Here is a 20,980-nt window from a genome sequence, read left to right as displayed (position 1 = left end):
ACAAAAACTTCTTAATTTAGCATGTTGAAAGAATGACCAAAATGCCATAGTATAGTATGTCGAAACATGTCAAAATTTGACATGTCATAAAAATGGCTGAAAATGACATAGTTTGGCTTGTAGAGACCTGTCATAGTATACAAAGTGATAATGAAGGCCAAAAAAGTCCAAAAACATCATAAATTAGCATGTTGACAAAATGGCCAAAAACGCAATTGTATAGTATGTCAAAAATGTCAAAATTTGACATGTCATAAAAATGGCCGAAAACGACATATAATAGTTTGTAGAGACCTGTTGTAGTATACAAAGTGGGAATTAAGGCAAAAACACTCCAAAAACTTCATAAATTAGCATGTTGAAAAAATGGCCAAAAACGCCATAGTGTAGTATTTCGAAAAAATATCTAAATATGACATGTCAGAAAAATTGCTGTTTTTAGTTTTTCTTTTTCAAAAGTTTATATTAAGCCTTGGAGAAGCATCAAGCAGAAACAGATTGCTTTTTATTATTATTATTTTCTGGATTGTTCCACCAAAGGTTAAATTGTTGTGAATTTTTAAGTTGTGTGACCTCCCTCTCTCTGCCTTCTGCTTCTGACTTATCATGTGCTACTTCATTGCCTAGTGGGCGGGGATGAAGTGATTGTCAGAAAACTTTTTTTGTTTGAGCATCAAATAAGATAAGTTAAAAAAAAAAGGCACACCATAGCCATGTTCACATTTTTGAATGGATCAAGAGCAGCAGCCACAAGCAACCAGTCAACCAAAAAGTAAATCATAAAACATAAACCCAAGAAGAAAGAAAAGAAAAAAAGAAAAAACTACACGTTCATCAAGAAACTAGGGTACATAGAAATTAATTAAGATTCATGGCCTTTGTCATTTTACAGTGTTTTGATGTTCTTTTAAATATTTTAATTACTTTTGGAAAGCAAAAAATATGGGTGTGATCTTGAGAAAGCGACACTTGCAATTTAAACATTTTGCAAAAATGATCTAATTATTAATTCCAAATTTAGCCTTTTTCTTCTCCAGTTTTGGACATTATTAGTTATCCAGTGCTGGAACACATCCCAGAAGGTTCCAGTGAAACTAGAAAAAAAAAAGATCTTTTGTGGTTTTAGTGTCTGAATATTAGTGTATAATACAGACAGTACAGATATTCAAATCAAAATTAAATCTTTGATGTAAATAGTCCTTGCTTGAAAAGATCTCATTCATCATTTTAAAAAGTTCAAATGCTCTTGCCATTCTGCAGGTGATCTGAATCTTTACATTTTCCAGGATGACTTTTGACACATTTCACATAGTAGCACAATTTGTGTATAAATTAATAGAAATGAGATGCATTACAGATCTTTTAGCTACAGAACAAAATATTCTGAAGGTCATAAGATCATAAGTCACATCAAATGTTTTTCTTACTGTCAGTGAATAAAAAAACAATTAACATTTGTGTTTGGTTTTAATATTGCAAACAGCTATATGTGTCTAATTGTCTGAGTCGTATACGTTTCTTTGATAAGATATTCAAAAACTGAATTTAATTTCACAACAAACATCTGTAAAGTTCTGGAAAACAATCTCTGTAAATGTTGCCATTTTGCCAAAACACACACACACACACACACACACGCACGCACGCACGCACGCACGCACGCACGCACGCACGCACACACACACACACACACACACATACTTTACGCTTTAGTGTGCTCTTTGCTTTGCAAAGATGAGTTGATTTTCTCTCTTGTTTAAATGAGCACGTAATTTGGTAATAATGGTCTTCAGTTACAGTTATCATGACTCATTCAGTTTCATAGATCTACAGCTTCTTGCTAGCAGTTAGCCAATATTTTCTTACAAGCATCATTGTGGTTTATACAATAAGTGTCCTCTTGAATATATTCGTGTTAACTGTCAGCCCCGTGGCTTAGTGAGACAATATATTACCTGACTGAGCAGGCCTGCATATCTGAATATTTGCTCTTCCAAACACAAATTGGACTTGAGATAATGATCCTAAATATGCAGAATACATATTGTGTAAAAACATAAATCATATAATGGCAGTAAGATATTATTTTTTTTAAAAAAAGGATGCTGTATGTCTGCAGTATCATGATGCAGGGTTATTTTGAAAGCTTACACACACAGTTATGACCAATGATGCGTAAATGAAACTAAAAGACCACGTCAAGGGGAATTTTCCATTTGAACTAGAACTACTCCTCATTTCTGCTGGTCAAGCAGTGGTTATGATACAGAATTAGCTCTGTTCAGTCTTTCATTTCAAATTCTGTGCAGGTACTTTCCTGAAAAGAACAGAACAGAAGCCTGCAGAAACAACCATATAACTCTCCTAGCAGACTCTGAAAGTCAGTCAGTACCTCATTATGTACAGGTGTTTTATCGGCACGCTTCAATCTCTTACAGACTGAGCCAAACTTTATCAGCAGATAAACTTCAAGGCACAAACTTTACCATTACTGTAATCATTCGTAGCACAAATACACACACACAAACACACATAGTAAATTTGCTTGCAAAAATACAAATGGTTGAAATTTATTTACTGGAACTATGCAATATCTCAAATTGCATTTAGTGTTCTTAGTTGGGCAAGCTGAATAAGCAGCTGGCTATAACCAAAAAACAAAATATATATTTTACTTATGTAATTGAACCCTACATGATAAGGAAACATTTTAATCTTATCATTTTAAAGAACTCTGGTCTACAGACTCTCAGGCCTAAATCAATTCAGGCAATAAGGAGGCAAGATTAACACTAAGAAGAAAAAAAAACAAACATTTTGCGGGGTTGCTGTCATTGCCACTTGCATGTTCTTTTCATTTTGTTGTTTACACAATCCTTACAGAAAAAAAATGTTGCAATGAAGTACTTCGGTCATTTAGTGTATTTATTTATTAATCACATTATCCTCTAGTTAGTAATAATTTATATAAAGACATACTGTAAATTTGAATAATCAATTTAAATAGCATATAAGACTTTTTCTAAATTCAGAATTTTAAATTTGTTCTATCAGGAAAATTTGAAGTGAGAGCCAATATATTAATATGACATAAAAAGTCCAAAGTAATTATCCAACTGTTACTGAAAAAAAAAGAAGCTCAGCAATAGTCAGTAGTACCAATGAATACTATAAATAAGCATTAGATCAGTGTTGAGCAGCATTAATCAGCAGCAGATTGTTTCTACTTCTCTGAATGTTTAAAGAACAGGGTTTTGTCTTTTTTACATCCAACCCCATCACTTTCACAACTCCTTAAACCAAACCAAATACTGCAACAAAGAAAGACCCACCACATGGTTAAGGACCAAACTGGTGATTTTATTTGATAAAACACACAAAAAACCCACTGTGTGATATTTTAACAAATACTAAGTAAGCTAAGTACTATAATTTAATGGTTCTTGGAGAGGTTGTCAGGCAGAAAAACATGTTAAACATGAATGAAAAGCAAGTTCATATTTTATCCCATGTTATATAAACAGCTCATTTTAAAATTACAGGTCTAAGACTTAGAAGCCGCTAAAGTGCCTGTTCTACTAACCTACACTTTACATAAAAAACAGCATTGATACTTACATTTGAGTGGTTTAGTTGATGTTTTTATCTTGAATATTTTTGTTGATAAAATTAGGACCTTTAATGACTAACTTTTTTTTTTTTATCTAAAAAAGGTCACTTAACATTTTGAAATGCATCTATTCATATTCAACATTCTTTCTGTTTATTTTTCATGTAATATTTACAACAACTAAATCATTTATCAGACTGTAGATGCAATGCAAGCCACATTTTTCTTTAAAGGTCATTTCTTCAAACTATCTCTTGGATCTCCTTTTCTTCTTCCTCCTCCTCTGTAGTGAGACTCGGACCCCTACGCCTCAGCATGCCTGATCGAGATGCAATCTGAACTGCCTGTCAGTTCATACCGCCTGTGTGTGGCTGTTGTTGGTAGGAGGCACAGGGGGTGGGGGTGGAGGGGCAGGCGGAGAAATAAATAATGCCATCATCAGCATATCATGATGCTATTCCTTATGACGTTTGGATGAAATCTGGGACACAGTTGCATTCATCGTTCAGTGAGCTCTTCCACACAGTTAAACCCACCGACAGCAATGAATGTTGATTGTGACCTTTGCTGGGGTTTGGAAGCTGAAAATATTTTTTGTTTGTTTGTTTGTGGAGGATGGATGGATGCAGTGCTCTCTGTGTAATTTTTCCACTGGCCAGGCCTGTGTGCAGGTGTCTGCATGTTTCACCTCTTTTTTTTCCTTCTTCTTCTTTTTTTGAGATGCTGAGTGACAAAGGCTGGCCACAGGGTACAATCAACGGTCGATGGTTTTTTCAATTTAGCTCAAACTCACCGACAGCGTTGAATGTTCACTCGGGCGAGCACAGACCTGATGGTGACCGGGGATGACAGTCTGCTTAGAGATGCAGGGGGAGCAAGTCTTCTCTGTGGGTGGAAAGGCTTCTAACACTAACCCTCTCTCAGTAAATCGCTCTTTCATTCTGTGAGCGGGAAGGACACTGAAAAAGTCATGAGTGTTTTACCATACTTTGATGATGCTATCTGAGGCTCATCAGATAACTACAAAAGTATAAAAGGAATATCATTCTGTATCTTTTTACATCAGTGCTGGTACATCCAGGGTTTACATATATATATACATATATATATATACATATAGAGAGAGACAGACAGACAGACAGACAGACAGACAGACAGACAGAAAGATAGATAGATAGATAGATAGATAGATGCACGCATACATTGCACCTAATACCTAATTCTGCTTTTTGTCTGCATTCTCGGTTTTCGCCATTCACACACTGTACCTAAGGACAAGAGACATGAATAAGGATTCATATACATGAACAAACATGCTGCAATATATGTAAAGTGCAATGTATTATCAGATTAATATTAAAAGAATGTCTATCCCCTGTGCTTTCTTCTACCAAAGCCCTTGCAAAAAAAAAAAATAAAAAATAAAACCAAATAAGTAGAACTAGCTTTGCCCCACTTCTTCTTAAATCCTTGCAATGGCATTGAGTGCTGTATGGACTATTATCTTCCATGACACTTCTTCATTATGACACCAAAGACAGCATCAGCGTATAGGATTTTACCTCAATGCAAGTAGCAGTTTGAAAAGGGAAGTCATCTTGAAACTCCTGACTCATAGCGGGCTTTAGTAAACACAGCACCTGGGCGGAGGCTGGAGCTAGTCACCATGTGCTGTATTAAAGCACGGCAGCGCAGTCTCTAGAGAGGCACCAGCATGACTTGAGGGCTTCACGCAAGGTGGAAGATGAGAAAGACATTGGGTACGAAACTGTCGACTCACCCAGATCAATAGCCTATTTTGTTTTGCTATGATGTGGCGCTATAGACTTTTTTTTGTTTTTTTTCTTCTTGCACAGATACCAGTAAAGAAACTGTCCGCCATCTTGTTCAATGGTTTTATTATACACTGCTGACTCATCGTTGCTCATTATGAGAATATGAAGCGCAGAGTTTGTGAGAAGCAGGAAAATCAAATGCCACAGAGCTGCTGTAGCAATTAGATACGACCTGACAATAAAACTGTGGCAGTGAGTCAAGATGTGGTCAGATGATACATATGGTGCTGCAGCTCTTTACAGCAGGATAAGGAGTGACTAAGATGATGTGGTGGATATCTCATGTCCTGCCAAATCCTCACTGCACACAGAAAATACAAGAGTTAAAAATAACACTGAGTCTTTACTGTAAAGCAAAACAGTTTTATCATCTGAAGTTTTTTTTTTTTTTTTTAAGGCTTGGATTTCTACTACATGCCTGACAGCAAAGAGTGTGCTGCTTATTTTTTCTCCTTTAGATCACAAAAGCTGCTTATTTGTTGTCATTCCTTGTATATCTCAGCCCTCTGAAAAGCCTGTCATTTGTGAGCAAAAAACAAAAAAATAATCACAACTCAAAATACCTCAATCAAAATTTAGTTTGTTGGCTGTTGACACATCACCCAAGCTCGGACCAAAAAGCACAGTCCTTGCTGCGAGGGACACCACTAACTCGGCCTCTCTCCTCTCTCCCGAACAGTGATTTGAGTGACAGCGTTGGAATTGACAGAAGTGGATGAGAAGGAATGTCGCTTTATAAGGTCTTCTCTGGCCGCAGGACGAGGGTGACAGTAGGAAGAAAGATCCAGGACACGCAACTAGAGAGAGAAGGGCCCTGAGCTGACAATGTGGCCCTAATCTGAATGACAAGGTCTGCACATCAGCCCTCAAACCAGCCTGGGTTGGGTGGGGGGAGGTAAATGATGAGAAAGCTGAGGGGAGAGAGGAAGGGGAAGGGAGAGAGCGAGAGGAATCAGAAGAGACAGAAGGAGGAGGAGGAGGAGGAGGGGGAGGGCAGGCAAGGGTGTCCTTCCTTCAAACATGTTGGCCTTAATGGCATGGACAGCTCTGACATTTAACCACTGAATCATTTTTAGATAAGTGGATGTGGTAGTTTGTGTGATGAGAGATGTGACTTGTGAAATTTTCAGGAGGCGTTTTTGTGGCTAAATATAAAGAGCTCTGAAAAACGCCAGGGGAAAAAATCAGCTAAGGATCACAAAACATGGACGATCTGCCTAACAGGTGAAACAACTTCAATTCAGGCGTAGATGGAAAAGAAGTTGTGACTTTAAGGGGCAGTATATTAGTGTGCAAAGGATAATCTGTGCTGGAGATGTGACCTAAACTCAACTACTGTTGAGATTGTCTTGAGCAACAACATAACCCAGAGTTGGGTCAGTGAAGCTGCTCAGCAGAAGCTGTAATAGGCATCTCCCAAAGGGGAATTACTTATGGATTTGATACCGGATGCCACAGAACAAGGCCACATATGCTGAGCAGATTGTGAATGAAAGAAAGCTGTAAAAAATAAAAATGTCAAAGTTGCTCTAAGCAGCGCTAACAATAGCAAACTAGCAGAACAAGTTTGTGTAACGGATACTGTTAGTATTAGTGCTGTGGACACTGTCAAAACGCCCTAGTAATTCCAGAATGACAAATCATTCAGGAGGTGATCGGATTACTCCAAATTAACAAAAGAGCCATCTGTACTCGGTATTACAGTAGCGTGTGAATGTGCGTTTCCTTTTTGTTGAAGGATATCCTTTCATCAAGTGAGATGATGGGAGACTGTTAAAAATGCAGCCAAGCACAGAATAGGTCATATTGGGACATTTTTTGTCCTACTTCTTAGTCCTTTTCCTCCATTCCTACAACTCACAATCATCTTGTAGGTGGAAACTAAAAAAATACTACATGCTAAAAGAAAAGATAAAAGAAAGATTAAAAAAACATTAAAATCACTACAAATGAGGTGAAATCTAAAATCTAAATCTCAATTAAAAAAAATAAAATAAAACACTACTGAAAATTTTACAATCAACAGTGATGATTTAAGGAAGGATATTAATATCCTTTATTATTATCTAATTTTGGTGAAATTTAAAGTTTTTGAAAAAACAGTTTAAAGTTTTTAATGCACTTCTGAAAGGCTTCTTTATCTTTTCATCGGCTGCTGTGCTGAAATACAGGCCTGCCATTATCACATTAAATTCTATAAATGTGTCTCTATTGCCTCTAATAAAATATTTTGTCACACTGAAGGTATCTCAGAAAAGAAAATTTGCCACTTAGTTTCTAACCAGGCTGTAACTTTTTGGCTTGCCTAAAAACACTTCAGTGGAAACCCCAGTTTATGTCTGTCTCTCCTTCACTCCTTCTCCCTCTCCCCCTCTCTCTCAGGAGGGGGAGGAAATTCCTGGCGAGGGTGCTGTGAGTTGTTGCTCTCTGCCTGCAGGTACAGACCGGCCTCCTCTGTCTGCCTGTCTGCAGATATCATACCGCGACGTGATCTGTTTAGCTGCCTGACTTAATGCTCACCTGCTCACGCGCCTCCGGCTCTGTGTGTGCGTGCGTATGTGTGTTTGTGTGAGTGTGTTATGTTGACTTCTTCTGTCTCCTCACAGCTGGAATGGCGTCTCCCTCTTTATCTGCTGCCCTGCGATTACAGACACACACGCGACAGAGAGAGAGAGAGAGAGAGAGAGAGAGAGAGAGAGAGAGAGAGAGAGAGAGAGAGAGAGAGAAGATGACTGGACTTTTACTACACTGACAAGATATTTGCAAATTTAAACTCTTTTCTAGCAAGCAATTTGTTGCCAACAAGAAACACACGCACAAGGGCTGACAAGCTGGACCAGAAAAAAGGGGGCTGATTACAGTAATTGAGAAAAAGGAAATGAGGAGAGCAGGACTGCACATGCACTAAAACACAGACATAAAACCTTCTTGCATTGCAAGAATTTACCCAAACTAGCTATACCTGTTTGAAACATGCATTTCCATCTAATTTCAATACATCTGAATTTCTTTGCACATCTAAATTAGCAGAAGAAGGGGTTCGATTCCCACTTGTGCTGAAACTGGATGCTTTCCTCTGCATTCAAAAGGGTCTGGGTGCATCGTGTGCCAAGCGGCGTATTATGTTGTATATTTTTTGTTATTTCATCCTCAGGTTGTTACAGCGCTGACAGATGCAGGCTGACGTGTACAACCACACTCACGAAACACACACACGGACACACTTGAGTAGGGGTCTGAGTCCAGCTGGAGGTGGTCTCCTGCCAGACCTGCAGGCAGGCTGACTGTATTCATATTCATCACACACACGTTGATTGAAACTGACAGGACACACACACACAGCTGGGAAAAAATATCTTCTGGTGAGTAAATCAATATTTCAAGGGCAACCTGCTATTCTAAAATAAATCATAACAAGAAACTATTTTTCCACCTCTGCTGCATTATTCTGTCTGTCTCTGGCTTCTTTTCTGCAATTTTATCTACCATTACAAAATATACCTGTACTTTGCATTTTTGTTTGGGGTTTTTTTTGGTTGTTTTTTTAAAAAGGGAAGACCACTGAGAAAAGAGAAATGGGAATGAATGTGTGTGAGAGAGACAGCCACAATTTGATGTAGACTAGCAGCAGTGAGTAATGTCATGAGAGAGGAGCAGACTGGGGAGAAAAAGAGAGAAGTGAATAATAGCCAATAGGCTGGGAGAGCGACAGGAGCGAGAGAGATGGAGGAAAAGTGCCTCTCTCTCTCTCTCTCTCACACACACACACACACACACACACACACACACACACAGCAGAGACTCCACAGGGCGCCAAATAATAACCTTCCTTGTCATTATCATCGCCCAGCCAAACCGCTCTCCACCTTCTTCCATCTTCAGCACAATCATTGCCCTATCGTTTACAGTGTGCTGCTAAATGGGAACATCAATAGACACATCCATTAGCAGTGCAAGTCCTTTCCTCTCTGATTCTCAAGTGCTTTAATAGCTGGCACACACACACACACACACACACTCTCTCATGCTGTACCTCGGCCGACTGTTAACCAAGCTAGCCTCGCGCAGGCAAAGCTGAATTGATGAAGTGTGTCATTACAACTGGTTAGTAACACGGTTGCTGCGAGGGCGGTGCCATCAGTTAACCTGAAGCTAGAAACTATGAGGATGGAGCTGCTTCCTGATTTAGGTAGCTTTCATACAAGCAGCACTGTTCTTTTATTTATGTATTCATAAATTTATTTTGCTCATGTCTGCACTACTATGATGTAATATTTTTTTCCCCCAAGGACCTCCGTTTTATATTCCTTGGCACCGATTGCCCATGATAACTACCAAAGTCTTTCTGTATGTATTACATAAAAACAACTGCCAATCCGGACAAACTTTCTCTGGGAAAGACCGGCCAGACATCAGGGGTTAAAATAAAATACATAATAAAATACCACTGTGTACTACTTATTAATAATAGCCAAACTTAAAAGCACTGATTTGTAAAGTTAAACAAAATTTAGGCCGTGAGATCACCCTTAACAAACCGATCTAAGACTGGTATAAGACAGATGTGTTAACTTCTCTTTTCTTCTATTTTAGTCACTGTAGTAGGTTTTGTTTTGTGTTGTTGTTGGGTTTTGTTTTTGTTTGTCTGTTTTTTTGTACACCTCTGTATGATAACCTGGAAACATACTGGACAAATCAATGTAAATTGATTTTATTTATTATTTAATTTATTGCGTTCACAACACAAACATAGAGGTTCCCTGCTCATGAGAAACACACAATTATCAGCCCAAATGTAATTTGTGGAGACCAAAAACTAAAAGCCTAATCAACTATACAAGAGGCCAATCTTATTTAGAAGTGCATTAATACCTTGTTAACCTCAGTCTGAACTTCAGTCACTGTTAACTATAGTTGCAAATTAAGTGCGGGCAGCCATTTGACAGTTTAATGAACGTCAAAATAAACCCTGCCCGAACCCATCCAAAACAGTAGCGGAATGAGAAAAAGATAAGGAGGGACAAAAAGGAAGGGCAAATACTGCGAGTGGAGAGGGAGGGAAGGGTTTCCCACAATGCCGCCTCACACACTGTAATTTCAGCATGCATGTTTTTTTTCTCTTGTGGATGAAGGGCGAAGCAGGATGCTGGGAAGTCTGGGAGGGGCACAGGGTGGGTAAGGGGGGATGGATGTGGGGGTTTGTGGGATATGTGGTGCAGCTGTTAAACTTGACTTGTGGAGATTGGTTTTGACGGATGGAAATAGAAAAAAAAATGAAGCAGGCTTTGTTCATGCACACATGCAGGCACACTACAAATGGCATGCATGACAGCAGACACAATTCAATTTGAAATAACATTGCATAAATTAAGATTTGTTCCAAAATGAGACATCCATTTTTAAAAACACATTCTTTTTATATTAGTATTAACAAACTACTTTTCAGAAGTTAAATTACCGTGTACAATTAATTTATTTTCTTTAACTTAATTACTGAATTTAGAGCATTTAAGCATACAAGTAATCAATTTGTCTTTAAATTACTCAGAAGAGAAAATAACACTGGATAATGAGTTTGTTTTCTCACATTCACACCATTATTGTCCCCCTAATTCAGTGGTCTCTGATTCTTACCGTAACAGACACACACACACACACACACACATCGCATGTGTGTGTGCGTGTGTATGGCAGGATGGAGGTAGACCGCAGACAGACTCTAGGTGCCATTGGACATGTGTGTGTGTTACTGTGTGCCTCATTCATGTCTGGACCTGGACAAAAAAAAAACAGAGGAGAAGAAAGCACACAATAAATTCAGGTCTTGTTTGGTAAACCGTGTTATTAAAATGTCATACACACACATACACTCCTGCTGTGATGTGCACGTAAATTATTCAGCAACACCGACTGATGTGTGGAACAGTATTAGCTGTAATAAGTCTGCACTTTGATGTCGTATGTACAACAAGCCCACTCACAGCCCAATTCCTATTTACACTCTGGGTGGTCTTTAGAAACAATGACAAGCAGCCGCTGTGTGTGTACATTAACACGTGATTCATCTTTAAAAAAAAAAAAAAAAAAGAAAAGATGTTTGGAAGTAGGTTAGGTGGTTTAAAGAAAAAATACTGTAATGCCTCATGAATAAGAGCCCCGCTAACACAAACATATGGAATCGGCCTCCAAAGCCACTTTGCAGTTTGCAAAATCAGATCTTGATAAAACATTCGTGCTATTGTGTGCTGCAATTATGTCTTTTCTAATAAAGCCGAAATGTCACTAATGCTGCTTTTATGTGGCAGCCCTGAACACAATAAAGAATTTTGAGATAATAAAAGCACTGGCTGGAAATAAAACTGGGTGTCTGACATGCCCATAGCTCTATGAGACTGGGAATGATGCACACTGAGACAGAATGAATTATCAAAAAGAATTTCTGATTATAGCATCTTAAATTGACCAGATGGTATTCAGTTAGACCTATACATGATCTACTTTGTTTGAAAAAAGACATTGAGTAAACAAACATAATTACAACTGACAAACATGCCATTAACTTCTTTTCAATAGCGGTGGGTGTGTCATGGTACAATATTATTGTGGTTTTAAATGTTTTGCATTATGCTGAGTATTACAATTAACACACACACACATCTTTTTTCAGCTGCAAAATATGCCCCCACAAGGAAAACTTTTTTTAGTCTAATAAAAGACAGTTTTCACTCTGCTCATCTAACTTCAATCATTTTTATTGCAACAAATGAATCTAAGGGACTTAAAAAAACATTGATTTTATTATTCCAGTAGGCAAAAAGTTTAATATATTTACCATACTAATAATTTATTTTTTTCAAATATCAAAACTTGGCATGCTTGTGTTGATACAATATTTACACACAAAATATTGCAATGCTACGCTGTCTTTTTGCTTTCTACTTTTCAATGATATCTCAAAAAAGTGTTCTAAGGGTATAAGTGTGGGCAAGGTAAAAACATAGTCCATGTGTGTAAGTCTTTCCAGTCTTTGAAAGGCTAACATTGCACACTCTCTACAATAATCTTGCCTAACTGAGAAAGAGGTAAAAGTAAGTGAACTGGGGCTGCAAATTATTTCCTTGGTTATTCAATGAATTGTTTGGTCTATAGTCAGAAAGGGATGAAAATTTAAGTCACAATTTTTTATTGCAGATTCATTTTATGATAATTGACTGACCAGCTTAACATTGTAGCTCTAAAGTGAATGGTAGTATATCATGGTATAATTTACACTTCAGATAATTTAATTCAGAGAACAGCGAACAACCCTTCTGGAGCATAAGGAAAGCATTAAAACCATGAGTGTCTTATGTGTGGACATGAATGACATTATCTGACAATAAATAAATGAGAATATGCACTTAATATTATTATCATTATCACTACGTAGTAGTAGTAGTAGTATTATTGAATCACATGACACTTTTTCCATCATGGTTATTCTCTGCATCCCCTGATGCTTTCTTTAATTTGAGTGCCATTTGGTCTCCCATTGTTACTAATAATGAGTCACACTGTGTATTCTGAAAGCTCCAGGTTCATTTGTAGTCAATAAGCACATTAAAGTTCCTGTGGAGGACAATGTTTATCAGAGTTTTGCTTTTTTTGTTGTTTTTTTTTTCTTTTGCCTAACCCAATGATTTCTTAGAACACCATGCTGTTGGTGGTTTTAAAAAGTCCTTATTACTTCTGTGCTCCGTGGACCATTTAGTTGTTGGCAAAAATGCAAGCGAGTGGTCATAGTTAGATGTGGCATATATAAGTGCCTCTAACTAAAGATACCTAAAAGTCTAAATGTGCTGTGTTTGAGCATGCATGCATGTCCTAACCAGTTACATTTTTGGTTTGTGTAAACATTATAAACAGTGGAGTTTTGAACCTTAAATGTGATCCAGGACCTGACCTTTGATCTTAAACTACACATTTCTAAGGCCAACTTCAAACTTGACATGTTATTATATGTAGTATTTTACGCTCACATCAGGCTGTTTTTTTATCTCATATTCTATGCACCGAGTCCCATGTATTATTTAAAGCAGTCTAGACATGGCTCTAATGAAACCCACGCTAGAAAAATAACACCACAGTCCTAATAAATGGAGCTGAAAATTCCTAGAAATTATATGTGCAGTCTGAAAACCTAGTTGCAAAATGAAAACACACACAGAAAGAAGAAAAATCTCACCAAAAGGTTACTGAAAGGTGGCTTGCTAACATCTACTTGCAAGTGAAATATAGTTCCTCTGAATTCCTTTCAGCCGGATCTACATTCACAGAGAAAAGAACAATGATTGACCTTGGCCAGATGAAAAATTGCCTCAATTGTTCATACTTCACTTTGATGTTAAATACAGCGAAACAGGGCCGCACAGGAAAGCTGCTCGCCACAGCTGAAGGAGAAATTAAACCTTTTATGCCGCTAAGAACTACCCCCCTCGCTTCTGTTTCTAAAGTTCCAACTCTGTTCGATTGCCTGCCTCTGCCAGAATATACATTCAATTTACTGTTTCTGTCTTGCTGAGGTAACGTATCCTTCAGCTACTGCTCTTTTCTATGTTCTTTCAACAATGTTTTTTTTTTTTACCACCTCCTGCATAATTTCTCTCCCACCCCTCTGTTTCTCTTTCATTGTTTTTGCTTTCCTCTACTCCCATCCCTCTCTCTTTCTCTGCCCCAGTAAGCAGACTTGCAGAGACCAGGGAGGGCACCTCAGTCATTAAGGTCCCGGCACGGCGTCACCAATTTATGCTCTCATTAACAGATCCATGTGCTGCACAGTACATTAACAAAAAAAGAAGAAAAAAAAACAACCCAGGACCACCCACATGTTTAGGCCCCCTCAAAACAAAATGCAACAATAAAAGATCTGTGTTCTCTCTGCCGGCTAAATGAGCCAATTCACACGAATGGAAAAAACAGAAGTTGCAAATTAATGGACATTTGAGGGCTTGATGGTACACAGGGTGTTTATGTGTTAACGAGAAGATGCAATTAATCAGGATCGGGAGCTTGAAAAGCCCTTGTTGTGGGATTGCCTGGCCTTGCAGTTTTTGTGCTGTGTTTTTTATACAAAATAAAGGAAGTCTTGTAAAAATTACAGTTTGTTTCCAAATGTGTCAGAAAATAAAGTGTGTGTGTGTAAGCCAGTTAGATGTGTTTACTCACTAAGACATACTGTATCCTTCCCCAGAAAAACAATAATTTCTTGGTTAGAATGAGTTTTCAAACTGCGCTGTGTTGCACCAGAGGAACGAATAAGCAGTGTGCCTGAAGTCCTGCAAAACTGATGCAAACACTTTATCTAGTGATACTGGTGATGTTTTTCTCTGTGCTGACTGCAGAGTCAAGCAAATAAACCCAGCTAGAAGTTATCAATGAACACCCTACCTTACAATTTGGGGCTAGTTCTTCAGCGTGACTTAAAGGGAAAAGAACAAGACGAAACACTGCAAGAGTTAAGAGTTCAACTTCCACTGGGCCACCCATGGTTGAAATGTAAGATACTTGGTAGAGTATGTCTGCTCTCTAAGGAAAAATCCACCAATTACATTTTTTTCCTGCAAGTTTTGTCTCAGGGTTCTTTGAGCTAAATAAGTGCATGCAGAAAAAAAATATCTTGAAGAGTAGAGAAGCATTTATGGTCATTGCGGTAACCTTATACATGTATGACTTTTTTAGGATCAGATGGCTTCAGTTCAATACTTAAATAAAGTTCAGCTTGAAAATGAAGGCTTCCAGATAAGTGGCCTGATGTTAAAAGTTGATTCTGTGATGAAATGCAGAGACCCACAGTTGTACCTCTATGAATGTCAGGTATGTCTGCCAACTGCTGTGATCAGTTTGGATTTCTTAAGTCCCTGTGCCTTGTCCAAACAACCAACAGACGCACCAGTGAAGGAAACAAGTGACATGGCTGTTTGCATTTCTTTACCTTTTATGTCTGAACATACTATATACACCGATCTTTGTGCTTTGTCAGAATTAGTCTGTGTTCTTCCCATATTGCGGCTGTTTGTAATAAAACTAGCACAGGCATGTAGAGCTAGACCACCCAGAGCAGCTACCCAAACACCCTCCTTACTCACAAAAAAAAGTCACTAGGCTTAATTATATCCATCCTCTGGGCGTGTCTTTCTGCCCAAAACAGACATCTGAGCCACCCCCCCACCAACAGGCCACAAACCTCACAGAGGCCTTATGGAAAGAACTTTTTGGTGAACACATTGACCTTAGATGGAAATAAACCCATTCAGTACTGCGTGGAGTTATTTTCCACTGAGGTTACAAAGACAATCTGATTTTTATATTGTTTATTGTTGGATTATCTCCTCCTGCACCCCCAGGACTTGTCAATGATTCCAGACTTTAAAAGTTCCCGCAGAGGCTCTTTTGATAACAACATCTGCAGGATGTCAAAATCAAGTGGGTGAATTGTTTACCATATCAAAAGAGGTAGGATGAAATACCAATAATATCAAAACCTGCACAAAGCCAGGCGCTTAGATGAAAGAAAGTAAAAGACAAGACAATGCACGTGTGTGTGTGTGTGTGCCCACGCACGCCCATACGTTGTAATAAGGAGGCGTCTGCTCCAGGGAGGAGGTTGTTGTGACTGCACTGTTCTTTTTCATGATCTATAATTTTCAAGCTGGCAGTGTGAGGGGGCAACCTCGTGGTGTCCACAATAGAGAGACATAAAGACATAGAGAGAGAGAGTCTACACAGGCAGGACCCCAGTGGCTATCTGCCAGACAAATCCTCCCTGGGCTTTGATCCTCAGCCCACTCTACCGTTTTTGTTTTCAGGCAAACAACTATGTTGCGTTACTGAAGTGCAACTAGATTCCAAGGTCCCCTAAAAACTTAAGACTTAAAATCTACTGCAAAAACTCAAAGGAACACAAGCACAAAAGAGCTAATTTAAGATGGATCTGGCTAAAAATAAAATGCTCAACACTGCTGTTCACTCCTTCCTTTCTAATGTTTTTGATACGCTATCCACCACAGATCAAGGGGTTAATCTGCTTCTGTTGTATTTTAGCGGAGATGCTATCGAAGGCCATTTGTTCCAAGCAGCGAGGCTAATGACCCTCAGCCGACGCTTGCCGTTTGGCCAGAAGAGAAAGGGAAGGTAAGTAACCTCATATATTCTCCAGGGCTGAGCTAATGAGAGGGAATGGGAATACGAGCTACGGTCCATCATCTACTTAGGACCCAGACAGCAGTGCCGTCTTCCTCCCCTGAGTGTAAACACACACACACACACACAAACACAAACACAGAAAAACCCGAATAGAAAACCCAACCATCCTCCCCTACAAATTTTACTTGTCTTGTTAAGTAAATGTACTATGTGTAGCATTTTATCATCAATAAGTCAATACCACATTAATCCTGAGACACTGGTATCATTACTGTAAAATAGGAGTTCTATCATCAAGACAGCTGTCAGCTTCCTTTGACCTTTTAACTGCATATCTGTAGATTTTGTCAGTCTGCTAGTTTGCTTTATTGCACAAAAGATTACAAAGATGCCATTTTTTTTAGCGCAAAACAAAGCAAGTGAAATAAATGGAGTATAAAACTAACACTGATGGTCAAAGGCCATCAGTCTTCTGGACAATGGTTGCACTTACATAATGTATTTTTATGCAAATAAACCACAATCTAACATAGATATAGGACTTACATTTAAAATGAAGCACGTAAGACTTCTGAAATAGTTTTTTTCAGTTGTTTTTGCATCTTGATGTAAAAGACTCTTCATTGTAAATGACAAAAAGAGGTATTTATGAAAATAAATTTCAGGGCTCTTTGCGTTCTTATCGTCAGCTTATTGTAGCATAAGCTCCTTAAGGTCGCAGCCAAACATGGATGAACACATGAAAGACGTATAGCCGAGGTTTGGATGGCCGCGGCCATGTGAGGCTGAGTGAATTCTGCAGTGATGGGAAAGCAGCAGGGGGTCCACTCCTCTGCCTTTATTCGATTCAATTCGAGCCTGGCTGCTTCTTTCACTCCTCCGGCATGCACGGGAATATTTATGCATGTGTATGTGGAAAAAGAGAATGGGTACAGGAATAAGTACTCTACTGCACTCAGTGTATGTGTGCGTGTATATAAGTGTGTTTGTGTGTGTGTTGGTAATACCTCCAATGGCAGACTAATGATAGGTCTTATCGACACCCAGCAGTGAATGCAGGCCTTTGTCTCCTCTCGGGACGCATTATGGAAAGCTTAGGGGGCTGCCTTTGACTCCTTTTCATTCTCTCACCCACTGATAAAACCCAGCACAAAAAAGGCAACTGTTATACGGCTCCTGTAGCGTGGCAAGTTGAGGCACAATACACCCCTGTGCCCCCGCCATTAAAATGAGCAAAAGTTAGACACACAGCTCATGAACTCAGCATAAGTCACTGACAAAAGATAAAAATTAATTCTGGAATTTACATTTTGGAAAAAAAAAAAACACAACGCCTGAAATTACTATTCATTTTGTATACACAGCACATAGGGGGACTGGATGGAAAAGGAAAACCACAAGATGCGTGGGCTTCATGAATGCAGTGACAGCGGGTAGTAAATTCTTCCAAATTATGTGATAGAAATATACGACTGAAAGATCCAGTATGTTGGATTTAAAGGGATGTATCGGCAAAAATGGAATATAACATAATAAGTATAATTTCTTTAGCATGTGTGATCACCTGAAAATAAGAATTGAGCATTTTCATTATCTGAGAATGAACTGATAATATCTACACAAGGAGTGGGCCCTCATCCACAGTGTACCTCATAATGCACTGGCATCTTTCTACAGTAGCCATAAATGAACAAACTAAACACTTCATCTAGACAGAGCCATTCACATTTTAGTATTGGCCACTGTAGTTAGCTACCCCTTTGCAACAAACTGAACAGCATCAGAAAACCACTGGTTTAGAATGTGAAACTGTTTTATTCAGTGATTTTAGCTGTTTAAATCACCAGGTCCATTTGTTTTCAAGAGGAAGAGAGACCTCTGCGGATAATTTGGTTCCCTATAAAAACAAAACTCCTGAAAACTTGGCACATGGGAGAAATTTCAGCTCGTTGCAATCTGCAATCATGACTGCTAGTTGCCACTAAATCCTTCACACTGCCCCACTAAACATGCATTAGTAGTGGCTAAATGGATTTTTTGCCGTCATTTCAATCTGTTTCATTTGAATTCTAAGTTGTCACTAAGTATTTCAAAATAGATTTTTATTTTATTTGTAAGTCATTTATTCTGCTCACAGATACATCTATTAAATTTGTAGACATCTGGTCAGCCTAAATATATAATAGATGCATGTAGTTGAAGGCTTTTATTTGACAAGGACTTTGACTGCAGTCAACAGGGCCGGATCGGAGAGTCAAAGGCAGGCCGACCCGGAGCGCCGAGTCAAAGCGGCTGGAGTCCCACGAAGACCCACACGGAGGACAGTTACCCCCGCAGAATGGACGAGAGGGGGTTAGCCACGAGCCAAAACAACGCCGAAGCCAAGATGAAACAAAAAAAAGAAAAAAAAACCCAGGCCAAAAGGAAGAGCCCGGACACAGAAATAGCCCGGACACAGAAAGAGCCAGGACACATAAAGAGCTTTTTATCCTCCATCTTTTATGATTCATGCTCCCAAACATTTCATAGCACTTTCACAGTACTTAAATTGATGCCTCATTTTGAAACAAGCACTGATATTAATGTTTTTTTCCATTCAAATGCATCTACAGGTATGTAGAAACAGTTAAAAAATTAGTGCCTTTCTCCCTCTTTCCACATTGCTTTTCTCTGCCTCTGAAGGCAGTTAGTTACTGTGCTTACTTGAGGGGTTAGAGGTTGGGGCAGAGTCTCTTAGACAAGCATTTTATGAAATGAAAATGTTTTCCTTTCCAATGATGGCAAGCGTTACTTCTCACGTTTTTAAGAGTTCAGCATACAGCTCCTTGGGGAAGCATAGCCATTTCTACGGTCGTTTCCTGCTGAGTCAATAAAACTCTCTCTCTCTCTCTGTAACTCTGTTCTTTCTCAGCCTTATTTTCAAGTGGTTATTGTAAGAAATAGCACGATTACATTTTATTTTTACTCTCGGTTCTCTGTCTTTGTATTTTTCCTCTTATTCCCATTGTCTGTCATCCTACATTCACCTTTTCTTTCCAGTCTGATAACTCTAAGGGGATCATTAAGGTGCAGAATTTTCCTCTCTTTCCCTTTCTCTCGTTATTCTCTTTCTCAACCTCAATTTTAAGCAAAATAACATAAAGAATATTCAAACACAGACCTTCATTGAATTGCTCTCATAACAATTCAAAAGAAAGCCCCCCCAGGCCAAGCAGAGAGGATTTAGAGGCCTCATTTAGTAGACAGGTAGACTCAAGACTCCCCCATCCCATCCCATCCCTCACAGCAATTAGATAGAGGCCAGGAAGTGCAGTATTTTATGACCTTATAAAGACATTAGAGGCATCGCTCTATTGGCCCTCACCCCCCACTTCTCTATTTACCAGTTCTACAGTAACTCTCCCCTTTTTGGCTTTCTCTCATGGATAATTCTCTCATGCTCACTTTGAAATCTTCCCCACCAGCCATCTCTTTCCCTTTCTTGTTGATTCCTACTCTCTCTAAAATCTTGTCTGCCCACCACCGTCTTTCTCTGCTTTAATTTTTCTATCTCTACCCCCTCATGCCCATCAATCTTTCACTCATCCATCCATCCATCCAGTCATTTTCAGACTGCCGTGGCTTCAAACTCAATAAAAGCTCTCATCCTAATCTTTAATCCTCTGGTGGTTGGTGGGTGTCTTCGCTGAGGGGGAAAAGGCTTTGATAGAGGAGAGCACTCTGTTGTTCTGTGCTTTCCTTTGTGCGGACACAAATGTTACCATTTTCGACACTTGTCCATCAGGCTTTTATGCCCATTCCCCAACTAGAGTATGCCCCCCCCCGCCATTGTAAACCATCGTCCATCATTTGCTGGTTATTTTGCGTGAGCGTGAAACTGACAATTACTCGCTCTGTCCCCCAGTCCTGCAGTGAATCAATACGAGTTGACGGAGTGACTCATTTGTCTGTCATTTCCCCATATGCGTTTTTTGAAATATGAAACCGTGTGACACATTGTGGCTTCAGCCTTGCAACCCCGCCTCAGTATACAAAAACGGACACCGAAAGAGAACCATGGTGCTTCTTCAGTCTTGCAGCTTTTAAAGCCAGCTTAGACAGACTTGGCTGCTCCTGAAAGACCTTCTTCCACCGGAGCAGAGGGCAGACACACTTGAGAGGAAGAAGGGTTAAGAAGAAAGAGTGGTGGCATGTTGGTATACTTGCTTACAACATCCTCCACCTTTTTCCTTTCTTTCTTCCCCAGACTACACTTGCATCATTTGACTAGTTCCAAAAACAATGGGATTGTGTGTAGCTGTACAACTTGTGACTTCACTAATCCCTGTTGGTTGATATATAGCACATCCATCAA

General features: G+C 39.0%; 1 long non-coding RNA gene across 1 annotated transcript in view; it reads right to left on the bottom strand.

Annotated features, from left to right (window-relative positions):
- Positions 1–3,339: 3,339 nt before the first annotated feature.
- Positions 3,340–20,980, bottom strand: part of LOC121941289 (uncharacterized) — a 32,877-nt gene continuing 15,236 nt past the window's right edge. The window contains exons 3-4 of the long non-coding RNA XR_006105736.2: positions 11,080–11,219; positions 3,340–8,083 (exon numbers count right to left, since the gene is read on the bottom strand). This is a non-coding gene — a long non-coding RNA (uncharacterized LOC121941289). The remainder of the gene's footprint in view (positions 8,084–11,079; positions 11,220–20,980) is intronic.

Source organism: Plectropomus leopardus, chromosome 5 (assembly GCF_026936395.1).
Source record: "Plectropomus leopardus strain MGB_pleo_1.0 chromosome 5, ASM2693639v1, whole genome shotgun sequence".
NCBI lineage: Eukaryota > Metazoa > Chordata > Actinopteri > Perciformes > Serranidae > Plectropomus > Plectropomus leopardus.
This window is presented reverse-complemented; position numbering and strand designations above follow the sequence as displayed.